This window comes from Mus caroli, unplaced genomic scaffold, assembly GCF_978045245.1.
Source record: "Mus caroli unplaced genomic scaffold, Mus_caroli_1 scaffold_15, whole genome shotgun sequence".
NCBI classification, from domain to species: Eukaryota; Metazoa; Chordata; class Mammalia; order Rodentia; family Muridae; genus Mus; species Mus caroli.
In genome coordinates, this window is record NW_028227270.1 from 49,046,666 (window position 1) to 49,071,094 (window position 24,429).

The following is a 24,429-nucleotide window of genomic DNA, read 5'->3' on the forward strand; positions in this document are numbered from 1 at the left end:
CACCTAAGGTCCACTTAATCTTAGAAGCCCGGAAGGAGGAAGCCCTTGCCATAGTTTCTACTCTAGTCAATGGTATAGTCCACCTCCCCCCTAGGCCATTGTAAATACTTGTGTATGGGTGTAACTCAGCTATCTATAGTTCCAAGTATCTACTCAGGTTCCTCTTTAAGTCACAAACTTCCTTCTTCCTAGATAATGGTAAATTTCTGTGTAGGGCAATGACTTAGCTATCCATGCCCAAGGTCGGATCAGGGACTGCCTAGAATCTAACTTAGCTATATGTCAAAATATCAATCCTTAGGAGCACTTGTAATAAAGCAATATTAAGGGAAAGCAGATCCATTTACCAACTAAAGCAAGGACATTGGAGCATTCTCTATACAGGATGCCACGGTTCCAGGAGACTAAGTTTCCATGAAATTTTCGCCTTGGGACAGCGCCCAGGTTTTCGGGGCCTGTCGCACTTGTCACTACTGGAATGAATGTAGCACTCCATATTGTGCAAGACACCAGAATAGCAGAAAGACAAGGCAAGACTGAGCCATACCATGAGTCACCAGTTGTCAGAGGACTGAACTCACTCTCCTGACAATACCTTACTATTGAGTCAGTGGGGGTACCCCAGCAAACTTTGTTGAGCCCCTAAATATAAGAGTACAAGAGTCATGAAAAGAAGACCCCAGACTCGAATAGTATGTGACCACAAAAAACATTTATTCTGCAGAAACAGTCAGCATGCAGGGGTCAACTATCCAAGCAAAATGGTGGCAACCTCGAGGGAAGCTCACAGTCCTCTTTTAAGGTCAGTTAGGGGTTTTCCAGTTGCAGTTGGATTGCCTTCATCAAGATTGGTTGACGTTATAGGATATTTGTACACTTCTGATTGGTTCATACCTCGAGGGAGAGAAGGTTATCTGGCTGTTTGTTTGTTTTTTAGATCTGTTGTTAGCCCCTGGTCAGATGTCAGGAAGTTACTGATTGGCTTCCCGTTTCCTACATTTTTTCCAATAAGCCTGGGATTTTTTTTCTAGGAAATTGAAGCTTAAGATCTAACATGGTTACATGTCCTCAAATGGATGTGTTAGGTCCTCTCACTTTTAGGACTGTGATAATTCTAATACCCCCATACTGTACTTATTGTTTTTTTTCTATGACAAAAGTGTTTCTATCTGAATGTAGCATATTTTGAGTGTACCTTAGTGTATATGGGTACACTGTGGGGAAAATCAGCTATTAAAGGTCAAAATCTACCATGTCTGGATATCTCCCTTGAGCTCAGCACAAAATGGAGGATACTCTTCCCTGCAGGGAATCCTGATGAAGGACTTCTTTTCCATGCAGGGCTCCCAATCCTCTACATTATCTAGGGAGCCCAACCTCAATGTTTTATCTGTGGAATGTCATATATAAGGTTGGCAGGTCAATGGGGATGAAGAAACTGAGGTTTGGGGAGGTGAACAGAGCAGAGAATAAAGCCAGGATTGCCAGCCAGCATTTTCTGGCATGCTGCACCCTGTCCACCACCACAGCACTCAGAGAGCTGTCCAGACCTAAAGGTCCAGCATGGCTACAGCCTCATACCAGAGTCAATATTTATAATCCAATATGCTGATGGCAGTCCATCTTACTTAAGGACAAAGGAAGACCTCTGCTGGTCCTCTATGCACAATTCCTACTAAGGTGGAAAGATGAGATGCTCAGTTTTGCAGATCAGACTTCCACTGACTACTACCCATGTGGTCATCATGCTGGAATCATTGGCAAAGCCTCTGGGTATGCTGTCCTTCTAATACCATGGTTTCTGCAATTGTAGACTCAAATCAATCCAGACCATGTGAAAGGCGCATGTATTGATGGTCCACTTGTACCAGTTTCTAACTGATGCTGCATGAAAAGCATTTCCACTATCTTCATCTTGCTCTAAATACAATTTGAACTATACAGAAGGATATCAGAAGTTATACAAAAGTACTACACGTTATGTCTGAGGTTCTGAGTAGTCTTGAAAGTGGGTCTTCGGGAGGGGATGCAAAAAGGTGTCTCCATGGATAACTAGAATTGAATCTCGGTCATCAGCATTCCACAATCATCTGTGAGATCCACATTAGTTCACTTAGACTATCAATACACATAGATTCTTCATGTGGCACCTGTCAGGCACAGCTTTCTATGACACACTTACATCTCAGAACACCCAAAGCCATCGGGCCACTTTCCATGTAAGGTCCCTTCACTGGACATTTCTACACATGGCAGGTAAATGGATTTCACTCACCACCCTGAACCTTCATCCCAAACACTTGACAAGGCTTGCTAGATCATCAAGCAACATCTTTGCTAATAGAGTTCAATTAGTTAATTTAAGATAGCAAAATATATTCATTATATCAGTGTAAAATAGGAGCAGAATGATAATTTTGAAAGGAAAGTATTTCACGCTATATGGATTCATCTTGAAAACATTTTTCTCCTGCCTTAGCAATTTGTGGGAGAGAGAGAGAGAGAGAGAGAGAGAGAGAGAGAGAGAGAGAGAGAGAGAGATATTACAGAGATAGAGTCATTCCAAACCAGTGCATCAATCACTGTGTTCTCTCCAAATACAACATATACCGGGGCTCACCCAGGTGATTAGCAGTGGCTTCTTATTAAAAGCTATACAATATGCTTGTTCAACAGTTCCATTGGCTTAAATGATTTCTCCGTTGTCCATGCCCTGGGACTCCAACTTGTGCTCCACCACTGCCCTCTCATCCATCACACTAAGAGCCGGGTTCTGGTCTTCAAATGTACTGTGAATACTTTGACCATCTGAGCATTCTGTAACTGTTCTCATTACCTGTGGTCACAATACTCCTATCAAGTAAACTTAGCCAGAACACCTGTGTTCAATGTTTTTTTTAGTAATTTCCCCTCATTGTCTCACTAAATACCCAGCCTTATCTGAAGTTTGTTGCATCTCTCTCATGGTGAGTCCTCATTGCACTGTCTCTCACCTGTCACTGTGAGATCCTCTGAATGAAGGTTGTAAGACTATTTATGACAATATTACAAACATCACAGAAATGGCCTAAATCCTGACAGATATGTCCTGTGTCTGCCCCAATTTCCATGTTATTTTGACTTAAATCACTGAGACAAATACCTGAGAAAGACCTTATGACCAAAGATTGACTTTGTCTCAGGATGACAGAGATTCTAGTCTCTCAGCCGTGCTGCACTTTATCGGTATGAATTCATTAGTGGGTTTACTGATCTATTGTGTTAGCATCCTCATGGTCCAGCCAGATGTAGAGCAGTCCTTTAACACATGTACTTTTGTAATACATGTCCTACTCAAACCATGACAGGTACTTCACATACAGGTCCTTTACCTTGAGGTGGCTTGAAGCCATGCACATTGCAACCTGGGCCTGATGTCTTCTCTCTCTCTCTCTCTCTCTCTCTCTCTCTCTCTCTCTCTCTCTCTCTCTCTCTCATTACAAGTGCTTGGCAGATTCAAATGGTAACCAAGAGCAGCAGGTTCATGGTGGAGAACAGAACAAGCCTGACCTTGTTCTACTCCCAGAGCAACTCCTCTTGTGCAGTCCATCAGACACTGACCCCATACTACACTACAGAGACCCAACGAAGCTAAATAAGAATGGAGGCAGAAGTGAGGATGCTTGAAACTCACTTAGAAGGGGGAATAAAATTGTCATAAGAGGCAGATAGAAGGGGAACTCCGAGGGGGGATGGAGGTATTCAGAATTAGGTGTGGAAGGGATAGGAAATTTGACCAGATGGCCATAAAAATGAATGGAAATCCGCAACTGAAAAAGCCTTTGACCAAATCCAACACTATGTCATGTTAAAAGTATTAGAGAGATCAGTGATAAAAAGCACATACCTAAACATAATCAAAGCAGTATACAGCAAGCCAACAGCCAACATCAAGCTAAATGGAGAGAAATTTAAAGCAATTCCACTAAAATAGGGAACAAGAAAAGGCTGTTCATTCTCTCCCTATTTATTCAATATAGTACTTGAACTTCTGTCCAGAGCAACAAGAAAATTAAAGGAGATCAAGGTTATACAAATTAGAAAGGAAGAAGTCAAAGTATTGCTATTTGTAGTAAACATAAGTGACCCTCAAAATTCTACCAGAGAACTCTGACAGCTGATAAACAGCTTCAGCAAAGTGGCTGGATATAAAATTAACTCAAACAAACCAATAGCCCTCCTTTATACATTGATAAAATGTCTGAGAAAGAAATTAGGGAAACAACACCCTTTACAATAGCTTTGAATACTAGAAAATATCTTGGTGTAACTCTAACCAAGCAAGTGAAATTTTTTTTTTCTGGAAGCTTAAAGGATATTTTATTCATTTTCTATTTTCCTTTGCCACAGCCTACACTGGTTTGGTCCCTTTGATGTACAATTGCTTCTGCAACCTCTTATAATGAAGTATCTTTCCTTTTAGAGACACTATTACCATTTCCAATTATGTATCACACCTCAGTTTTGACAGTCATTATGACATCATATAATCATTTTACCACATACTCAAACCTTGCTGTGGCTTATTCATTTCCCATGTTCTAAAACCATTGAAGACCATAAGTTTGGCTTTAGGCAACATAGCTGATTTTCCCTATTAAATCCATGAGCATTTCCTACACTCTCTATTATTGACTGCATTTTTCTTTTTTTTTTTTTGATTTTTAATATTTTTATTACATATTTTCCTCAATTACATTTCCAATGCTATCCCAAAAGTCCCCCATAGCGCCCCCCACTTCCCTACCCACCCATTCCCATTCTTTTGGCCCTGGCATTACCCTATATTGGGGCATATAAAGTTTGCAAGTCCAATGGGCCTCTCTTTCCATTGATGGCCGACTAGGCCATCTTTCGATACATATGCAGCTAGAGACAAGAGCTCCGGGGTTCTGGTTAGTACGTCATGTTGTTCCAACAATAGGGTTGCAGATCCCTTTAGCTCCTTGGGTACTTTCTCTAGCTTCTCCATTGGGAGCCCTGTGATACATCCAATAGCTGACTGTGAACATCCACTCCTGTGTTTGCTAGGCCCCGGCATCGTCTCACAAGAGACAGCTATATTTGGGTCCTTTCAGCAAAATCTTGCTAGTGTATGCAATGGTGTCAGCGTTTAGAAGCTGATTATGGGATGGATCCCTGGATATGGCAGTCTCTAAATGGTCCATCCTTTCATCACAGCTACGAACTTTGTCTCTGTAACTCCTTCCATGGGTGTTTTGTTCCCAATTCTAAGAAGGGGCACAGTGTCCACACCTTGTTCTTCATTCTTCATGAGTTTCATGCGTTTAGCAAATTGTATCTTATATCTTGGGTATCCTAAGTTTTGGGCTAATATCCACTTATCAGTGAATACATATTGTGTGAGTTCTTTTGTGATTGTGTTACTTCACTCAAGATGATGCCCTCCAGGTCCATCCATTTGGCTAGGAATTTCATAAATTCATTCTTTTTAATACCTGAGTAGTACTCCATTGTGTAAATGTACCATAATTTCTGTATCCATTCCTCTGTTGAGGGACATCTGGGTTCTTTCCAGCTTCAGGCTATTATAAATAGGGCTACTATGAACATAGTGGAGCATGTGTCCTTTTTACCGGTTGGGACATCTTCTGGATATATGCCCAGGAGAGGTATTGCTGGATCCTCCGGTAGTACTATGTCCAATTTTCTGAGGAACCACCAGACTGATTTCCGAGTGGTTGTACAAGCTTGCAATCCCACCAACAATGGAGGAGTGTTCCTCTTTCTCCACATCCTCGCCAGCAACTGCTGTCACCTGAATTTTTGATCTTAGCCATTCTGACTGGTGTGAGGTGGAATCTCAGGGTTGTTTTGATTTGCATTTCCCTGATGATTAAGGATGTTGAACATTTTTTCAGGTGTTTCTCTGCCATTTGGTATTCCTCAGGTGAGAATTCTTTGTTCAGTTCTGAGCCCCATTTTTTAATGGGGTTATTTGACTTTCTGGAGTCCACCTTCTTGAGTTCTTTATATATATTGGATATTAGTCCCTTATCTGATTTAGGATAGGTGAAGATCCTTTCCCAATCTGTTGGTGGTTTTTTTGTCTTATTGATGGTGTCTTTAGCCTTGCAGAAGCATTGTAGTTTCATGAGGTCCCACTTGTCAATTCTCGATCTTACAGCACAAGCCATTACTGTTCTATTCAGGAATTTTTCCACTGTGCCCATATCTTCAAGGCTTTTCCCCACTTTCTCCTCTATAAGTTTCAGTGTCTCTGGTTTTATGTGAAGTTCCTTGATCCACTTAGACTTGACCTTAGTACAAGGAGGTAGGAATGGATCGATTCGCATTCTTCTACATGTTAACAACCAGTTGTGCCAGCACCATTTGTTGAAAATGCTGTCTTTCTTCCACTGGATGTTTTTAGCTCCCTTGTCGAAGATCAAGTGACCGTATGTGTGTGGGTTCATTTCTGGGTCTTCAATTCTATTCCATTGGTCTATTTGTCTGTCACTATACCAGTACCATGCAGTTTTTATCACAATTGCTCTGTAGTAGAGCTTTAGGTCCGGCATGGTGATTCCACCAGAGGTTCTTTTATCCTTGAGAAGAGTTTTTGCTATCCTAGGTTTTTTGTTATTCCAGATGAATTTGCAGATTGCACTTTCTAATTCGTTGAAGAATTGAGTTGGAATTTTGATGGGGATTGCATTGAATCTGTAGATTGCTTTTGGCAAGATAGCCATTTTTACAATGTTGATCCTGCCAATCCATGAGCATGGGAGATCTTTCCATCTTCTGAGATCTTCTATAATTTCTTTCTTCAGAGACTTGAAGTTTTTATTATACAGATCTTTCACTTCCTTAGTTAGAGTCACGCCAAGATATTTTATATTATTTGTGACTATTGAGAAGGGTGTTGTTTCCCTAATTTCTTTCTCAGCCTGTTTATTCTTTGTGTAGAGAAAGGCCATTGATTTGTTTGAGTTAATTTTATATCCAGCTACTTCACCAAAGCTGTTTATCAGGCTTAGGAGTTCTCTGGTGGAATTTTTAGGGTCACTTATATATACTATCATATCATCTGCAAAAAGTGATATTTTGACTTCATCTTTTCCAATTTGTATCCCTTTGATCTCCTTTTGTTGTCGAATTGCTCTGGCTAGGACTTCAAGTACAATGTTGAATAGGTATGGAGAAAGTGGACAGCCTTGTCTAGTCCCTGATTTTAGAGGGATTGCTTCAAGCTTCTCACCATTTACTTTGATGTTGGCTACTGGTTTGCTGTAGATTGCTTTTATCATGTTTAGGTATGGGCCTTGAATTCCTGATCTTTCCAAGACTTTTATCATGAATGGGTGTTGGATCTTGTCAAATGCTTTTTCCGCATCTAAGGAGATGACCATGTGGTTTTTGTCTTTGAGTTTGTTTATATACTGGATTACGTTGATGGATTTCCGTATATTGAACCATCCCTGCATCCCTGGGATGAAACCTACTTGGTCAGGATGGATGATTGTTTTGATGTGTTCTTGGATTCGGTTAGCAAGAACTTTATTGAGGATTTTTGCATCAATATTCATAAGGGATATTGGTCTGAAGTTTTCTATCTTTGTTGGGTCTTTTTGTGGTTTAGGTATCAGAGTAATTGTGGCTTCATAGAATGAGTTGGGTAGAGTACCTTCTGTTTCTATTTTGTGGAATAGTTTGTGAAGAACTGGGATTAGATCTTCTTTGAAGGTCTGATAGAACTCTGCACTAAACCCATCTGGTCCTGGGCTTTTTTTGGTTGGGAGACTATTAATGACTGCTTCTATTTCTTTGGTGGATATAGGGCTGTTTAGATCATTAACCTGATCTTGATTCAACTTTGGTACCTGGTATCTGTCTAGGAACTTCTCCATTTCATCCAGGTTCTCCAGTTTTGTTGAGTATAGCCTTTGGTAGAAGGATCTGATGGTGTTTTGGATGTCTTCAGGATCTGTTGTTATGTCTCCTTTTTCATTTCTGATTTTGTTAATTAGGATGCTATCCCTGTGCCCTCTAGTGAGTCTGGCTAAGGGTTTATCTATCTTGTTGATTTTCTCAAAGAACCAGCTCCTTGATTGGTTGATTCTTTAAATAGTTTTTCTTGTTTCCACTTGGTTGATTTCACCCCTGAGTTTGATTATTTCCTGCCGTCTACTCCTCTTGGGTGTATTTGCTTCCTTTTGTTCTAGTGCTTTTAGGTGTGTTGTCAAGCTGCTAATGTGTGCTCTCTCTAATTTCCTTTTGGAGGCACTCAGAGCTATGAGTTTTCCTCTTAGAAATGCTTTCATTGCGTCCCATAAGTTTGGGTATGTTGTGGCTTCATTTTCATTGAACTCTAAAAAGTCCTTAATTTCTTTCTTTATTCCTTCCTTGACCAAGGTATCATTGAGAAGAGTGTTGTTCAGTTTCCACGTGAAGGTTGGCTTTCTATTATTTATTTTGTTATTGAAGATCAGCCTTGGTCCATGGTGATCTGATAGGATGCATGGGACAATTTCAATATTTTTGTAACTGTTGAGGCCTGTTTTGTTACCAATTATGTGGTCAATTTTGGAGAAGGTACCATGAGGTGCTGAGAAGAAGGTATATCCTTTTGTTTTAGGATAGAATGTTCTGTAGATATCTGCCAGATCCATTTGATTCATAATTTCTCTTAGTTTCTCTGTGTCCCTGTTTAGTTTCTGTTTCCATGATCTGTCCATTGGTGAAAGTGGTGTGTTGAAGTCTCCCACTATTATTATATGAGGTGCAATGTGTGCTTTGAGATTTACTAAAGTTTCTTTAATGAATGTGGTTGCCTTTGTATTTGGAGCATAGATATTCAGGATTGATAGTTCCTCTTGGAGGATTTTACCTTTGATGAGTATGAAGTGTCCCTCCCTGTCTTTTTTAATGACTTTGGGTTGGAAGTCAATCTTATCAGATATTAGAATGGCTACTCCAGCTTGTTTCTTCATGCCATTTGCTTGGAAAATTGTTTTCCAGCCTTTCATTCTGAGGTAGTGTCTATCCTTTTCTCTGAGATGAGTTTCCTGTAAGCAGCAAAATGTTGGGTCTTGTTTGTGTAGCCAGTTTGTTAGTCTATGTCTTTTTACCGGGGAGTTGAGTCCATTGATATTAAGAGATATTAAGGAAAAGTAATTGTTGTTTCCTGTTATTTTTGTTGTTAAAGTTGGCATTTTGTTCTTGTGGCTGTCTTCTTTTAGGTTTGTTGAGGGATTACCTTCTTGTTGTTTCTAGGGCGTGGTTCCTGTCCTTGTATTGGTTTTTTTCTGTTATTATCCTTTGAAGGGCTGGATTCGTGGAGAGATAATGTGTGAATTTGGTTTTGTCGTGGAATACTTTGGTTTCTCCATCTATGTTAATTGAGAGTTTGGCTGGGTATAGTAGCCTGGGCTGGAATTTGTGTTCTTTTAGTGTCTGTATAACATCCGTCCAGGATCTTCTGCCTTTCATAGTCTCTGGTGAAAAATCTGGTGTAATTCTGATAGGCTTGCCTTTATATGTTACTTGGCCTTTTTCTCTTACTGCTTTTAGTATTCTATCTTTATTTAGAGCATTTGTTGTTCTGATTATTATGTGTCGGGAGGTATTTCTTTTCTGGTCCAGTCTATTTGGAGTTCTGTAGGCTTCTTGTATGTTCATGGGCATCTCTTTCTTTAGATTTGGGAAGTTTTCTTCTATAATTTTGTTGAAGATGTTTGCTGGTCCTTTGAGTTGAAAATCTTCATTCTCATCCACTCCTATTATCCGTAGGTTTGGTCTTCTCATTGTGTCCTGTATTTCTTGGATGTTTTGAGTTAGGATCTTTTTGCATTTTACATTTTCCTTGATTGTTGTGCCGATGTTCTCTATGGAATCTTCTGCACCTGAGATTCTCTCTTCCATCTCTTGTATTCTGTTGCTGATGCTCGTATCTATGGTTCCAGATTTCTTTCCTAGGGTTTCTATCTCCAGTGTTGCCTCATTTTGGGTTTTCTTTATTGTGTCTACTTCCCTTTTTAGGTCTAGTATGGTTTTGTTCATTTCCATCATCTGTTTGGATGTGTTTTCCTGTTTTTCTTTAAGGACTTCTGCCTGTTTGATTATGTTATCCTGTTTTTCTTTAAGGATTTGTAACTCTTTAGCAGTGTTCTCCTGCAATTCTTTAAGGGATTTTTGTGCTTCCTCTTTAATGTCTTCTACCTGTTTAGCAGTGTTCTCCTGTATTTCTTTAAGTGTGTTATTAAAGTCCTTCTTGAAGTCCTCTACCATCATCAGGAGATATGCTTTTAGATCCGTGTCTAGCTTTTCCGGTGTGTTGTGGTGCCCTGGACTGGGCGAAGTGGGGGTGCTGGGTTCTGATGATGGTGAGTGGTCTTGGTTTCTGTTAGTAAGATTATTACGTTTACCTTTCGCCATCTGGTAATCTCTGGGGTTAGTTGTTATCGTTGTCACTGTTTAAAGATTGGAGCAGAAGCTGTGTTCCACTCACCAGCAGTCTCAAAATCCTGCGGCGGGGGTCGTGGGTAGCTGACGGTAACCCGGTGCTGGTCCAGCTGGAAGAGGCCTGTGGTCCTACTCAGGCCGGTTTTCTGCTTCCCTAACTAATGCAGTCTCTGGTCCCGCGCGCAATTGGATTGGAGCAGAAGCTGTGTTCCACTCACTAGAAGTCTTAAGATCTTGTGGTGGGTGTTGTGGGTAGCTGGCGATTGTCAGTCGACCCTGCGCCCTAGCTACCCCGGTGCTTTTCTGACTGGAAGAGGTTTGTGGCCCTACGTAGGCCGGATTTCTGCCTCCCCAACCAAAGCAGTCTCAGGTCCCGCGTGATTGGACTGGAGCAGAAGCTGTGTTCCACTCCCCAGCAGTCTCAAAATCCTGTGGCGGGGGTCGTGGGTAGCTGGCGGGTGTCAGGCGATCCTGAGCTCAAGCTACCCCTGTGCTGATGCGGCCGGATGAGGCCTGTGGCCCTACTCAGGCTGGTTTCTGCTTCCCTAACTAATGCAGTCTCAGGTCCCGTGCGCAATTGGATTGGAGCAGAAGCTGTGCTCCACTCACCAGAAGTCTTAAGATCCTGTGGCGGGTGTTGTGGGTAGCTGGCGAGTGTCAGCCGACCCTGCGCCCCAGCTGCCCCGGTGCTTTTCTGACCGGAAGAGGCTTGTGGCCCTATGTAGGCCGGATTTCTCTCTCCCCAACCAGAGCAGTCTCAGGTCCCACGTGATTGGACTGGAGCAGAAGCTGTGTTCCACTCACCACCAGTCCCAAAATCCTGCGGCGGGGGTCGTGGGTAGCTGGCGGGTGTCAGGCAAACCTGCGCTCCAGCTACCCAGGCGCTGATCCAGCCGGATGAGGCCTGTGGCCCTACTCAGGCCGGTTTCTGCTTCCCTAACTAATGCAGTCTCAGGTCCCGCGCGAAATTGGATTGGAGCAGAAGCTGTGCTCCACTCACCAGAAGTCTTAAGATCCTGTGGCGGGTGTTGTGGGTAGCTGGCAAGTGTCAGCCGACCCTGCGCCCCAGCTGCCCCGGTGCTTTTCTGACCGGAAGAGGCTTGTGGCCCTATGTAGGCCGGATTTCTCTCTCCCCAACCAGAGCAGTCTCAGGTCCTGCATGATTGGACTGGAGCAGAAGCTGTTTTCCACTCACCAGCAGTCCCAAATCCTGCGGCGGGGGTCGTGGGTAGCTGGCGGGTGTCAGGCAACCCTGCGCTCCAGCTACCCCGGCACTGATCCGGCCGGATGAGGCCTGTGGCCCTCGCAAGTGAAATATTTGTATGACAAGAACTTCAAGTTGCTGAAGAGAGATGTTGAATAAGATATCTGAAGATAAAAAAAAAATTCCCAAGCTAATAGGTAGGTAGGATTAACATAGACAACATGGCCATTTCACCAGAAGCAATCTACAGATTCAAGGCTTATCCCCATCAAAATTTTAACAAAATTTTTTATAGACCTTGAAAGAGCAATTCTTAAGCTCATATGAAAAAACAAAAACCCCAGGAGAGCCAAAAGAATCCTGAACAATGAAAACTTTTGGTGGAATCACCATCTTTGACCTCAAGCTGACTACAGAGCAGTAGTGATAAAAAGTGCATTGTATTGGTAAAGAGACAGACACATCAATCAATGAAATCAACTTGAAGACCCAGAAATAAACCCACACACCTATGGACACTTAGTTTTTAAAATAAAGAAGCCAAAAACCTTACAATGGAATAAAGAAAGCATCTTCAACAATGGTGATGGTCTACCTGGATGTCCACATGTAGAAGAAATGTGTTCTTAATCTAAGACAGAGCAATATGCAAGGAAGCTAAGTGTCTGTGGCAGAGCATCAGGCACATCCATCCTGCTTGTCCTTGAAGCTTCATCTCCTCTGAGTTGTAGACTGCCCCCAGGCACTCTGGGATAATATTTACACTAGAATAAATATTGGCTTCATGTAAAACAATTGTTCTAGCATTTGGGAGCAATTAAAAGATAAACATATAGGGTGTATTGAAACAAGGAGGACATTTTTTTTTTCTTTAGAGAATTGGGTCTCAACCTACTTTCCAGAGCAGAATGTCATTTAAAATGGACAGTTACCATACAACATACCTGGACTTCTCAAGGACATGGTCCTATTCAGCTACCTCATCATGAGCAAAAGTGACCACACAGTAGGACAGCTTGTTGCAGTGAGTGCTGGCTTATTTTCAAATTGACAAATCATGTATTACTTTGATTTTCCACACACAGCTTATCTCTTCTGATAAACAAAAAATTGATCATAGTGTATGTTGACTAACACGCAAAGTGTTACATACACCTACCATTAAGTGTATGTGTGTGTTTGCACACCCATTTATTTGAGCAGTATACATGTGTGCCCATGTGAGTGGAAGCCAGAGAGCCATGTCTGGTGTCTTCTTCAATGGAAACCCATCTTACTTTTATGAGAGAGTCTCTCACAGTCTGGATCTCACCGATTCTCTAGGTTAGCCAGCCACTGCAATCTGGGAATCTGTTTGACTGCTCCTCTCGGGTTGACATTGTAGGTATCTGATTCTCCACTCTGTTTTTACATGGATGCTGGAGATCTGAACTCAGGTCCTCACACTTTGCCAAGTGTGTCTGTCTCTGCCATCAGTATCTTTGTCATCATAGACTTTGAGTTTCCAGAAGAGATGTTAACTTCCTAAGTTCGAAACCCAGGGAATATGTAAGCTGTAGCACACATGCTTACAGTTCCAGTGCCCATAATCAGAGACATGGGGATTTCTGTAAACTGAAGGTTAGTCTAGCAAGAATTATATAAGTCCTAAGTTTGTCAGGGCTACATACGAAGGCCTTGTCTTAAAAATAAATTAATCCCAGCACTTGGGAGGCAGAGGCAGGTGGATTTCTGAGTTTGAGGCCAGCCTGGTCTACAGAGTGAGATCCAGGACAGCCAGGGCTACACAGAAAAACATTGTCTCGAAAAAACAAACAAACAAACAAACAAACCCCAAAAATAAATTAATAAAATTAACAAAAAGAAAACACAAAGCCCCATAAGGATCAGCTAAATTCCTCTCAGATCTTTATAAATTAGATAGTGTTGTTTTAGAAAGGGTGAAAAAGACAGATTTATGTAAGAAATTTATTCTCATAGTAGGTACAGAAGAAAGAACAGTTCTCCAGTAGTTGTGCCTTTTTAACTTCTTTTCTGACTTTAGGGCTTATATTTTATCAATGAAGCATGAACTTTTGAGGCTCGGTATAGTCCCACAGCACTATGCATGGTTTGTTTATTTGAGGTTGCCCCTCTCTTTCCTGCTACATGCATGAATGATGATACTTTCGTCTACATGCCAATATATCTAGGATGACATCTTTGTCTATTTACGATGACATTGTTATTCATGCCACCTGTCCCCACGTCTTCATGAAGCCCCACCAGAAGTTCCTGTCCTTTGGATCCAGGCAGGCACGGAGCTTAAAACACTTTGTGTGTGCCTTTTCCAAGGTTTCAGTAGAGTTGACCAGAGTTCTTAATGGAAATCCATGTTTGCTCAGTTAAAACAAATAATCACAGAGGTGTTCAGTGCTGGGACTTGATGTCGTGTGGGCAGCCACAGATAAAGCAGAGCATGGACCTGCTGCCTGAGTGCTTCGAGCATGATGCTATTTAAATAAGCCATCGGGGATCACCTGCCATCCATGTGCCCTGGGATTTGCTCCCCTGAGGCTGCCTGTGGTTGCTAGACAACATGCTGTCCTGTTGGAGTGGCTGCTGGGTTTTAGGCATCACCATAGGACCTAGGTAATCACCCACACTCAGAAAGCTGCTTCTCTAAATCAACAGAGGCCTCCATCCTATTTACCCAGGTGCAGCCAGCAGGTCAGTGTGACCTCTTTCCACCTGGTGCTTAAAGAACCTGGCTTCAAACTGATCTTCCCCAAAGACCATATTGCTTCCAGATCCACATTGTGCGTAGTCAGCATTTGTCAACACGGGGCTTTTCTTCATTCAGCTCATGATGGGATGACTATCTTTTCAAATGCTATGAAGAAGAAATCCTTCCTGAAGACTGGCCCCACACCTGCCTGTGATTTCAGCTGCCATCCTATTTGGAGGCCTTCAGACTCACAATTCCAACCTGTACTAGCCAAATTCTGAATACTAGCAAAACATCGAAATACCCCTCTAATAAACTTTTTAAGCCACATGTACTGGGTGGCTCATGTCTGTAATTTTAATATCCTGGAAGCTGAGGTGGGTGACTGGCATGAGGTCAAGGCAAGTCTGGACTACATACTACATAGTGAGATCCTGTTTCACAAAGATGAATGTGTGTGTGTGTGTGTGTGTGTGTGTGTGTGTGTGAGAGAGAGAGAGAGAGAGAGAGAGAGAGAGAGAGAGAGAGAGAGAGAGAGAGAGAGAAGAAAGTGTTCAAGTATGATGGTGAAGATACTTAGCATTTTCATGGCTGAAACAGTAAGATTAGCAGTGAGTTTGAAGCCAGCATAGATTACATACTAACTTGCAGCCTGGTCTTAACAGTGAGATCTTGGCTTAATGTATATATGGATGTCTATATCTCAACTATCTATCTATAGTCTGTCTGTCTGTTTGTCTGTCTACCTATCTATCATCTATCTATGCCTAGTTATCTATCTTCTATTTATTTCCCCCCTCTCTTCTATCAGCATATGTAGTATATATGTGCATCTGTATGTTTATATGCTTGTCTATGTGTATACATTTGTGTTTATATATTTGCAAATGTATTTATTTGTTTATATGTAGGCACATGTACATATTCTGTTGGTTCAGTGTTCTTGGATAACCTTGCTTGATGAAGCACATAGGTCAATACTCGCTGGATGAAAAGTGACCCCTATTGTCCTAAGTGGGCTTTTTGCAGTGCTGTGAATCACTATCTCTGGGAACTCAGTAGTAGCTAGTAGAGGATGAGGCCATAGTTCTAGTGTAACTCAGGATGTTAACCATAAGCATGTTTTGTTGTTGTTATTGTTAAAAATAATCTGGGCAAATGTAAGAAAAAGGGAAAACAGAACAGTATACTGAACATCCTAGAACATTCCTTGTATCCTCACAGCCATAAGGGTACTCCAAGTAGTGTTTGAGGTCTATGGATAGTTAGGCAATTATTCACAAAGACATCCCTCTCACTGAGTGTCCTCCATCATGTGTCTTCATGGAACATGTAACAGCTCTTCTGAGCCAGAAACCCGGGAATCCTGACTGTTGATAGGTTGCCCATTCATACTGGTCACATTCTATCATAGCAGATTCTCCCATCATACCTTGCCTGGTTGGAACGTGGAGAACTGGAAAGCTGTAAAAAAGTGTTGAATAGTAGATAGAATCAAACTGAGGATAGATGACAGTATCATTTCTTTCCTTGAGAGACTTTGCCATGTTGCTACACCTGGTAGCTTAGAATGGTGGGGACTGCTCTCACCATTGAGGAACACAATGCAATTAAGAAATTTTCTTCAGAAGTCCAGCAAGTACCTGCTTCTGGTTCTTTCAGCTTTTGGGTATCGGTGGCAGTACTTATCTTTCCTTGGCTTGTGGTCACCTCATACCTATATGGTCACATTGTTTATGCTGGTTCCATATGTACACATTTTTTCACATATTGCATTAGGACCACTGTACTGGCTAGTTTTGTGTCAACTTGACACAGCTGGAATTATCACAGAGAAAGAAGTTTCAGTTGAGGAAATGCCTCCATGAGATCCAACTGTAAGGCATTTTCTCAATTAGTGATCAAGGGGGAAAGGCCCCTTGTGAGTGGGACCATCTCTGGGCTGGTAGTCTTGGTTCTATAAGAGAGCAGGCTGAGCAAGCTAGGGAAAGCAAGCCAGTAAAGAACATCCCTCCATGGTCTCTGCATCAGCTCCTGCTTCCTGATCTGTTTGAGTTCCAGTCCTGACTTCATTGGTGATAAACAGCAGTATGGAATTGTAAGCTGAATAAACCCTCACTTACCACAAGCTTTTAACAAGTCCTCCTGGCAAAGTCATTTCTTAGAGAGGTCAATGTTTGAAGTTCTAAGTGGATATATGTCTAGAGGAATACTGTTCAGCCCAGCAGAGTGGTCAGCCATGGTTTCCTTAATCACTGTGGCACCTATGGGAACAAAAAGGAAGGTGCGTATAGAGTCACTCTGAGGGTGTGTCAGCAAGGAAAGACAAAAGTCCCAGGATCTCTGGTATTTTCTAAGCTGTGTCTCTTCCAGTGAATAGCCATTCAGTGTTCAAGGGGCAAATAACCCATTCCTAGGTAAGCAACTAATTTCTGAGATAACCAACTCATTCTTGAAGCAACTAACTTATTCCGGAAGTAGCCCATTCCTGAGTTAACTAATCTACTCCCCATGTAACTAGTCTCCTCCTGTGGCAACTAATCCACTCTTGAGATAACTAACACCTTGCAAAGGTGATGGATCCACTCTAGACATAACTAACACACTCCTGAGATGATTACCACTCTCTAGAGAAGAGCAACTCACTCCTGAGACCAACTGCCCACTTGTGATAACTAAGCCATATCCTAGATGAAGTCATTAATTCATGAAGGCCCTACTTCTTAATACTGCCCCAGTGAAAGGAAACTCTAATGTGAGTCTGGGAGGGGACAACGTTCCAGACAGGTGCTGTCACATCTCAGACCCTTCATTCACTGATCACCTTCCCCAGGAGGCTGGATTTACTCCTGGTTCTAAGGCAGGCACCTCTACAAGGACGTCAGGAATGCAATGCTAGCCTTCTTGGTTACAATTTCTAAGTTGCTGATTGGAGTCCTCAGTTCTGAAGGTCTTTATTTGGTCAAAGCCCTCACTGGCTCTTTGCTTCATGGAGTGATCCCTGAGGTCAAAGTAGCAGCCTCCCCAGGGCTGCTGGCTAGCAGGTGCACAGCTGCTTCTCCAGCTCGACAGTGTGACTGGGTCTGAGTAATACTGTGCAGGGCCTATGCTAGGTGAAGAAACTAGGTTCACAGTTGCCACAGCTTATCAGACAACATATCTTCTCAGTTCAGAATTTAGAATGGTTTTCAAATTGCAGAAACCAGATTGTGACCAACTGTTGATAGCACTACATCATCAATATCTTTCTCAGGCTTGACCAATAAGCTGCTTTACACTGGGAATCCCACCCTCCAAGCCTCTAGACCAGGCCTGGTCCAGTCTGCTGGGAACACCTCACCATTGAGATATCCATCTTTTCTGGGGATGTGAGAGTCATCAATGGACTACTCATCCCAAACCTCCCAGCATGGCAGGTGGAGCCCACTCTCAATAGAAGTCAGGTGTCTCAGAACTGAAGATCCCCCCAGGATGTCGCTTACATCACCCTCAGAGGCTTCAGATTGCCATGAAATTTTAAGGTACACTCCCTAAGATCAAGTTTACTGTGTGGGCCCCAAAACATCTACCAAGAAAGCATCTAAACTTTGTCATATCCTCTTTTCTGTTGCCATTGCTCAAAGTACAATTATGAAGGGGAAGTGAAGTTTGTGAATGTCCTAACATTCTGCCTTCTGAATTCTCTCAATGTCATAAGAGCATGATATGAAAGGTAGGTGGATAGCTGGACAGATGTTGAGGATGCCTCTCCCATGGAGTAGGTCAAGAGAGGAAGTAAGCCAGGCCAGAAGGGATCACAGTGACCACTAGATAAAGTTAGGTCCAATTGAGTGTTCAATTTGAGTATATCAAAGAGGTAGTAGTATTGTGGCTACTGACCAGTCAGGACAAAAGGAGCCCAACCCTGAACAACCCATGGAGCACTGGTAAAGTCCCACTGTAGGTCTTCAAACTTGAACAGGTCTTTTATAAGTTCAGGACCTACCTGGGACTCAGTCTTTCTTCAAAGAAATGGTGGTAGCAATTGACTGTGGATATCACAAAGAGGCTCTTGGCCAAGCCTGCTCAGGAAACCCAGTATAAGCAGCATCATGGCCACACAGATATTCTGTGATGAACACTGAAGTTTTTAAGAGGACTATGAGCTTCAGGAGGCTCTCAAACACCTCAGTTAAGTTGCTGTACACAAACCAGGACTCCAGAACAAGGCTGGAGAAGCCATCTCAGATGAGGCTGTCCCCTGGGCCCTGCACATCTAGAAGGGTGATGCTTGGGTGTTGATATTGGGAGAGGTGAAACGGGTATGTTCATAACTTAGAAAGTCTCAGAGCTAGGTATGCATACTCCTGAGGATGGCAACTCTACCCCAAACCTTTTGTTTATACATTCAAAAGACTGTGTCAACTCAACAGAGCATAGGCACCATTGGCCCTCAGGAGCCCCTACACACTCTATGTTTAGCTCCTTAAACATGCATATTTACACGTAGACCGACGTGTGTGCAGAACCCTAAAGTAGGGGCTTAACATAACTCAAGACTGACCACAAGCTTTAAAATGGCTGCTCCTTTTAAGTACAAACACCTGGGAACTCTCTTAAGCTTGGTTCTTCAAAAGATGAGAGGTCATCTAAGTCTGCCTGAACAAGCTCAGAGCAAAGTCCAGCGTCTCATTCAGACCCATGGGAGCCTGACAAAGTGGTGGCCAACACAGGCTTCATGTCGACTTTTCTGCCTGTGCCACATTTTCTAAATTTAGAGCTGCCTCAGAGACTCAGATCAAGACAGCCATTGCATTTTTGTCTTAATTGTCTCATTTCTGCTAAGATTTTTTTCTTTTTAATATCACAATCAAACCCCAAATACAACAGCAGAGGGACTGGAGTAAATTGACAGTCACATGAATGAGTTTGTCCTTTTGAGGAAAAGTCAAATTATTGAGGATTAAATACTTTGCCGCTTTCTAAAAATACCAAGTGGGATTCAGAGGAAAGAGTCCCAGAACACTGTGACAATAACTGACAGCCAAGCTGAGTCCTCCCTGCTTCCTGCAAGGTGTGTCCTCATTAGGACATGGATTCCTGCTTAACCAGGGGGGAAAACGAGCTCGGGATGGTAACAATCCTAACTCAGCATATTCTAATGAAAACAGAATATTCTATAAAGGTAAAAAAAAAATCAATAGATTTTAGCCAGCCTTATGCTAATGAGCTACTCAGAGTTCTTCACCAGTCTCTTGGGGGTTGAGAAAATTATGACACAAAGCCCAGCCTCAGTAGGGTCAGCAGTTTCCAGTTGGGATCTTTCCTCTCTGCTTTTAGACCAGGTTTGGATGCTCAGTGATACAGTATTGATTTAAAGATGTATTTGTTCTCATCTGTTCAGAAAGAATATGGAATGTGAGTTGTGGGACTCTCTAATTGGATTCAGCATGCTTTGTATTAACTAATTAGGAGCTTGCCTTTTTTGTGTTCACTGCATTTTTGGTCTCTCAGCTATTTCAGTACTCTTTATTCGGTGAAACTGGAATGCTAGATTCATTATTTTCTTTTAAATATCTGACAGTGTCTTTTCAGTCTGTTGAGGTGCCTGAGTACATTGTAGGAAGAGCCAGTGCTCTCCTCTGTACCCCTCCCAGTGTCCTTCTGTAATCTCATGATCATACTCCCCTTCCTGTGCAACATAACACAAGTGCACATACACATATATGTGGATGAATATGTCTGACTTCAGGCCACATATGTGTGCTGAAAGGCTCCCTGAATTATCTCACAGAGACTCTTATTAGTTTTATACACTGCCTTCTAAATGAGATAGTTGCTTGGCTGCACCAACCACAAATCAAGTCCAACCACCAGGGGATTTTTTTTTATTTTTATTTATTTATTTATTTATTTATTTATTTTGGCTTAGAATTCTGAAGAGAAGTAAATGTTCTGGGGCTTCAAGCCACTGCTGCATCTGATTCAGCACAGCCTCTATACCTGCCAAGTCATCTGGGCCAGGGCTTCTGAAATGCAAAGGCTTGGTCAGTCCTAGAGAAGCACTGGGAAGGGGTGGGACCGATGTATATGAGTGTCCTGGTGAAGGGTCAGCTGTGATTAAGCTAGACAAGCCCAGGATGGAGATGAGCCAGAGAGGATAAACATTTTCAGTGATAGACTCTCCTCCAGGACAAGTACAGTCCTGTCCTGGAAAGTTGTCAACATGACCAAAGTAAAGCACAACTTGGGTTTTAAAGACTCAAAGCAGTGCTCATGGTAAGTCCACAGAGCATGTAGGCTCTGTAGACCCTTTTCCAGTGCCTGGGAACCAGAATCCTGTCAGGGATAGGTGGCACAAGTTTTAGGGCGTCAATTACAGGTGAGATTGATATTAAGGTATATCCTAAAGTTAAGGTTAGCATTGAGGTTATGGTTGTACACAGTATGAAGAGAAGGTCAATCTGGAGTTGGGCTAGATGGGTTGATCTTAAACTTGAGGAGGATGTAAATAAAGGCTGAAACTAGGTTAGACCAATTTGCGTTGTCAATTGTGGCATCTTTAGATATAGAGAGGACAACTGGAGGAGGATGAGAGAAGAAATCAGAAGCCTTGAAATGGATCTACTGTCATCACCTCCTGATGTCTCTAGATTCTACTCTTGCCTTAAAGGCTGTAGGCAAACGTCACTATGAGCCGGGAAGGATGGTTTATATCTATAATCCCAGATTCCAGAAGGCAGAGGCAGGTGGATCTCTGTGAGTATAAGACTATCCTTATCAACAAAGTTCTAGACAAACCAGGAATATATAGGAAGACCTTGTCTCAAAAAATAAAAACAAAAACAAAAAACAAACAAAACAAAACAAAACAAAACAAAATAACAAAAGGAAGTCTCTATTGCTATAATGAAACCCAAAAAGCTACATGTGTTGATCCAACAGAAGTCACTTCCTGTGTGATCTGGAGTGGCCAGTGCCTATAACTGCCTCTGCTAGAGCTTCTGTGGGCACTACTCAGACCTTTGGCTCTGAGTAACTGATTTATAGAGGTCAGAGAACCATAATGTTGGATAAGCCACATGGCTCTCTTATTGCAGAGACTCTTTTTAGGAAAGTCATCTAATTGTCTAGCTGTGCTGAAAGTGTATTCTGCTGGTAAGGGAGGGACTCTAGGACATCTCTCTGAGAACCAGCACACAAATGGATCAGCTTTTACTCTAGGATTGTAGACTAGTCTCCTTCAGTGGCTAGCACTGTCCAAGTCTTGAAAGGGTACTGGAACAAGTACCCATGGTGCTCTCTGGGTAGCTTAGCAGTGGAAGAAACAATTGAGCAATGCCCAGGCCAAGCTGTGAAATCAACTATGCTGGGATGCCTGAAAACTAAAGTATCAGCAGCTACTTGATAGTTTAAGAGCAACGAGGAGGGGAAGAGAGCCAGCAGCAGAATGGAAGAGCAAACCAAGCAGGCCAGAGAGTGATCATCAAAGCCAACATTGACTGTCAACTTGAATGGGCTGAGAGATCATTAAGGCATACTTTCTGGGTATTGTTTGTAAAGATGTTTCTAGAGACACTTACATAAAAAGAAAAGGACACTTGGATGTGGGTTGTACCACCTCCATTATCCATGGTCCCTGCTGGAATAAAAGGAGAAAGCAGAGAAAGCCAGACATCTTCTCTCTGCTTTCTAGATCTATGGCATGTACTGCTGTGTCTCACCCTCTTCTGTGATGGACTGAAATCCTAGAAACTCTGAGCCAAACACATCTCTCCTCAAGTTGTTTTGCTTTTGGTGTTTGCTACAGACTTAGAGACTGATACCACATGGGCTTAACTCAAGATTTAGATATATTCTTGTTGTCCATGGACATGGCTCTGTAGGTAAAATGCTTGCCACATAAGCATAACACCTGACTTTGGATCCTCAGCATCCATTAAAGAAAGTTGAATGTGATAGCATACTTGTCTAATCCAAATGTGGGAAAATGAAGTTAGGAGGATTCCTGGAGCTCACTGGCCATGCAGTGTGGGTGAATTGATGAACTCCAGGTTCAGTGATAGATTCAGTGATACAATGAATAAGAAAGACAATACTAATCTCTGAGTTCCAGATACTTACTCACAGGTGTGCATACATACCCTCTTATGTACACTCCCACAGAAACATGTATAACACACACACACACACACACACACACACACACACACACCATTTTTATAACTGATATACTTTCAGCCCCATACATACCTTCATGATAATATTTGCTAAGAGGGAGACTCAACCCTGGTACTCTCAAAGTCCTCTCATAAAACGCACTTGATACAGGTGGGATCTCAAGGCAGCTTGGTGCAGGTCTTGGAGGGCCCTGCTCATGCAGGACAGGATGGGCACCAAGCTGACCTGAAAGACAAGGGAAACTGGGAGGACTTGGAGGAATATTTTTACTCAAGGGAAGTGATTCCATGTCTCCATGCACTGAAGCAACACCAGAACATAATGTCAGTGTAATGCCCAACCAATGGAAAGAATTGGGAATAAGGGAATAAGGTCCCTTATTCTAAATTTCGAGTCATCTTTAGAATTATTGTTAAGAGAGCAGAGGTTGTATAGTAGGTAGGTTCTGTTGCTAGTCGGTTTTGTTGAGGGTTTATTTCCTTCCCTGCATTGTATGACTGATTTTCTCATTTAATTTCTGGGTTGGAATTAAGGGAAACTATCCTAGGGCTACGAGGGCTGTGCTAGTGAGTGGGCCAAGAAGGGGTCATCAGAGTCTGGGCCATGTAGTGTGCCTCCACGTTTCCTGGACATTGGCAGAATTCACACAGCTCTAACATTGTCTAACATTGTCTTAGGTTTTGTATTAATCTGCTTGTCCTCTGCTTCTCCCAGGGTCAACTATGCTCACAAGTTTCTTATCCTCCATGTTTTGGGCACTCTGACCATTGGGTTGCTCACAGAGCTGGGGAGTGTCTGATCTTCCAAAGCTGGATAATTATTAAAAATAATAATGTCCGCATGCCACCATCATATGTCTTCTGTTTAAACACCTGCTCTTGAACCCAGCCTCATCCTCTCAAACCACTTACCACTAAAGACCTTTTGCTCTTGAATGAACATGGCCAGAAACCAGACATCTTTAGTGTAACATCTCTGTGGCCATGGCTATCAGGTTTCTTCAACCAGCTGTCCTGTGCTGTCTACTCTGCTCTCCTTTGCCCTTTTCAGAACATCACAGTGAAGGTTCTGGCATAAATGTTCCTGATTCTATCTCTCCACCAGCTCTGGCTCTTTGTCATATTACTTACCTCAGAGAAAGGCCATCAATGGAGGCTCTTTTTCTGTGTTGTTGAGCTCTCTGTGTCATCTCTAACACCTAAAGCCAAGTTCAGAATGAGGCACTATGGGAAGGTGGTCTTAAGAGGAAACTTTGAGGGAACCTTGTGGTGGATTCTCTTAAGGAGTGTGATAACCTATGTTGTTATTTGGAATTCAAACCATTGCCACATTCTGTTTAAAAGAAGGTCTCTGGTGCTGATGACACTCACAGAGGGACAGACCCCACCATGAGGCAAGACTCACAGGTGTGATCTTCCCCACCTCAGAAAGAGTTGTTTATCCCAGTCGCACAGATTAAGCTGAAAGTCATGCACAGCTGGGCGTCTATCTTGCTAACTCACCCATCAGCTCCCAGTCTCATGGCTCTGGAGCTGGGAGCTCTGATATGCCATGCCTCCGGATTTGTCAGCAGTCCACACACACTGCATGAATGCAGGTACCTGCACAGCATGTGGCCACCTAGACCACAGACCTGTCTCCATGGGGGCGCACTTGATTTACTGGACGGAGTGTCTGCTTCAGCAGAAAATCCATGCTGTGTCAACAGGTGGCAAGCACATCCGATTCGTGCTTGACGTATACAGCTCCAGTGTGATCTATTTCCTTTTAGTGGGTGTTTATTTTTCCTATGGATGATTTATCGGCTTCAGAATGAGCTGTGTCAACTACCGCACATGGTATATTAATTCCCGTGTGTTCTGAGAATGCTTCCTCAGTGTTGTACCTTACTCCA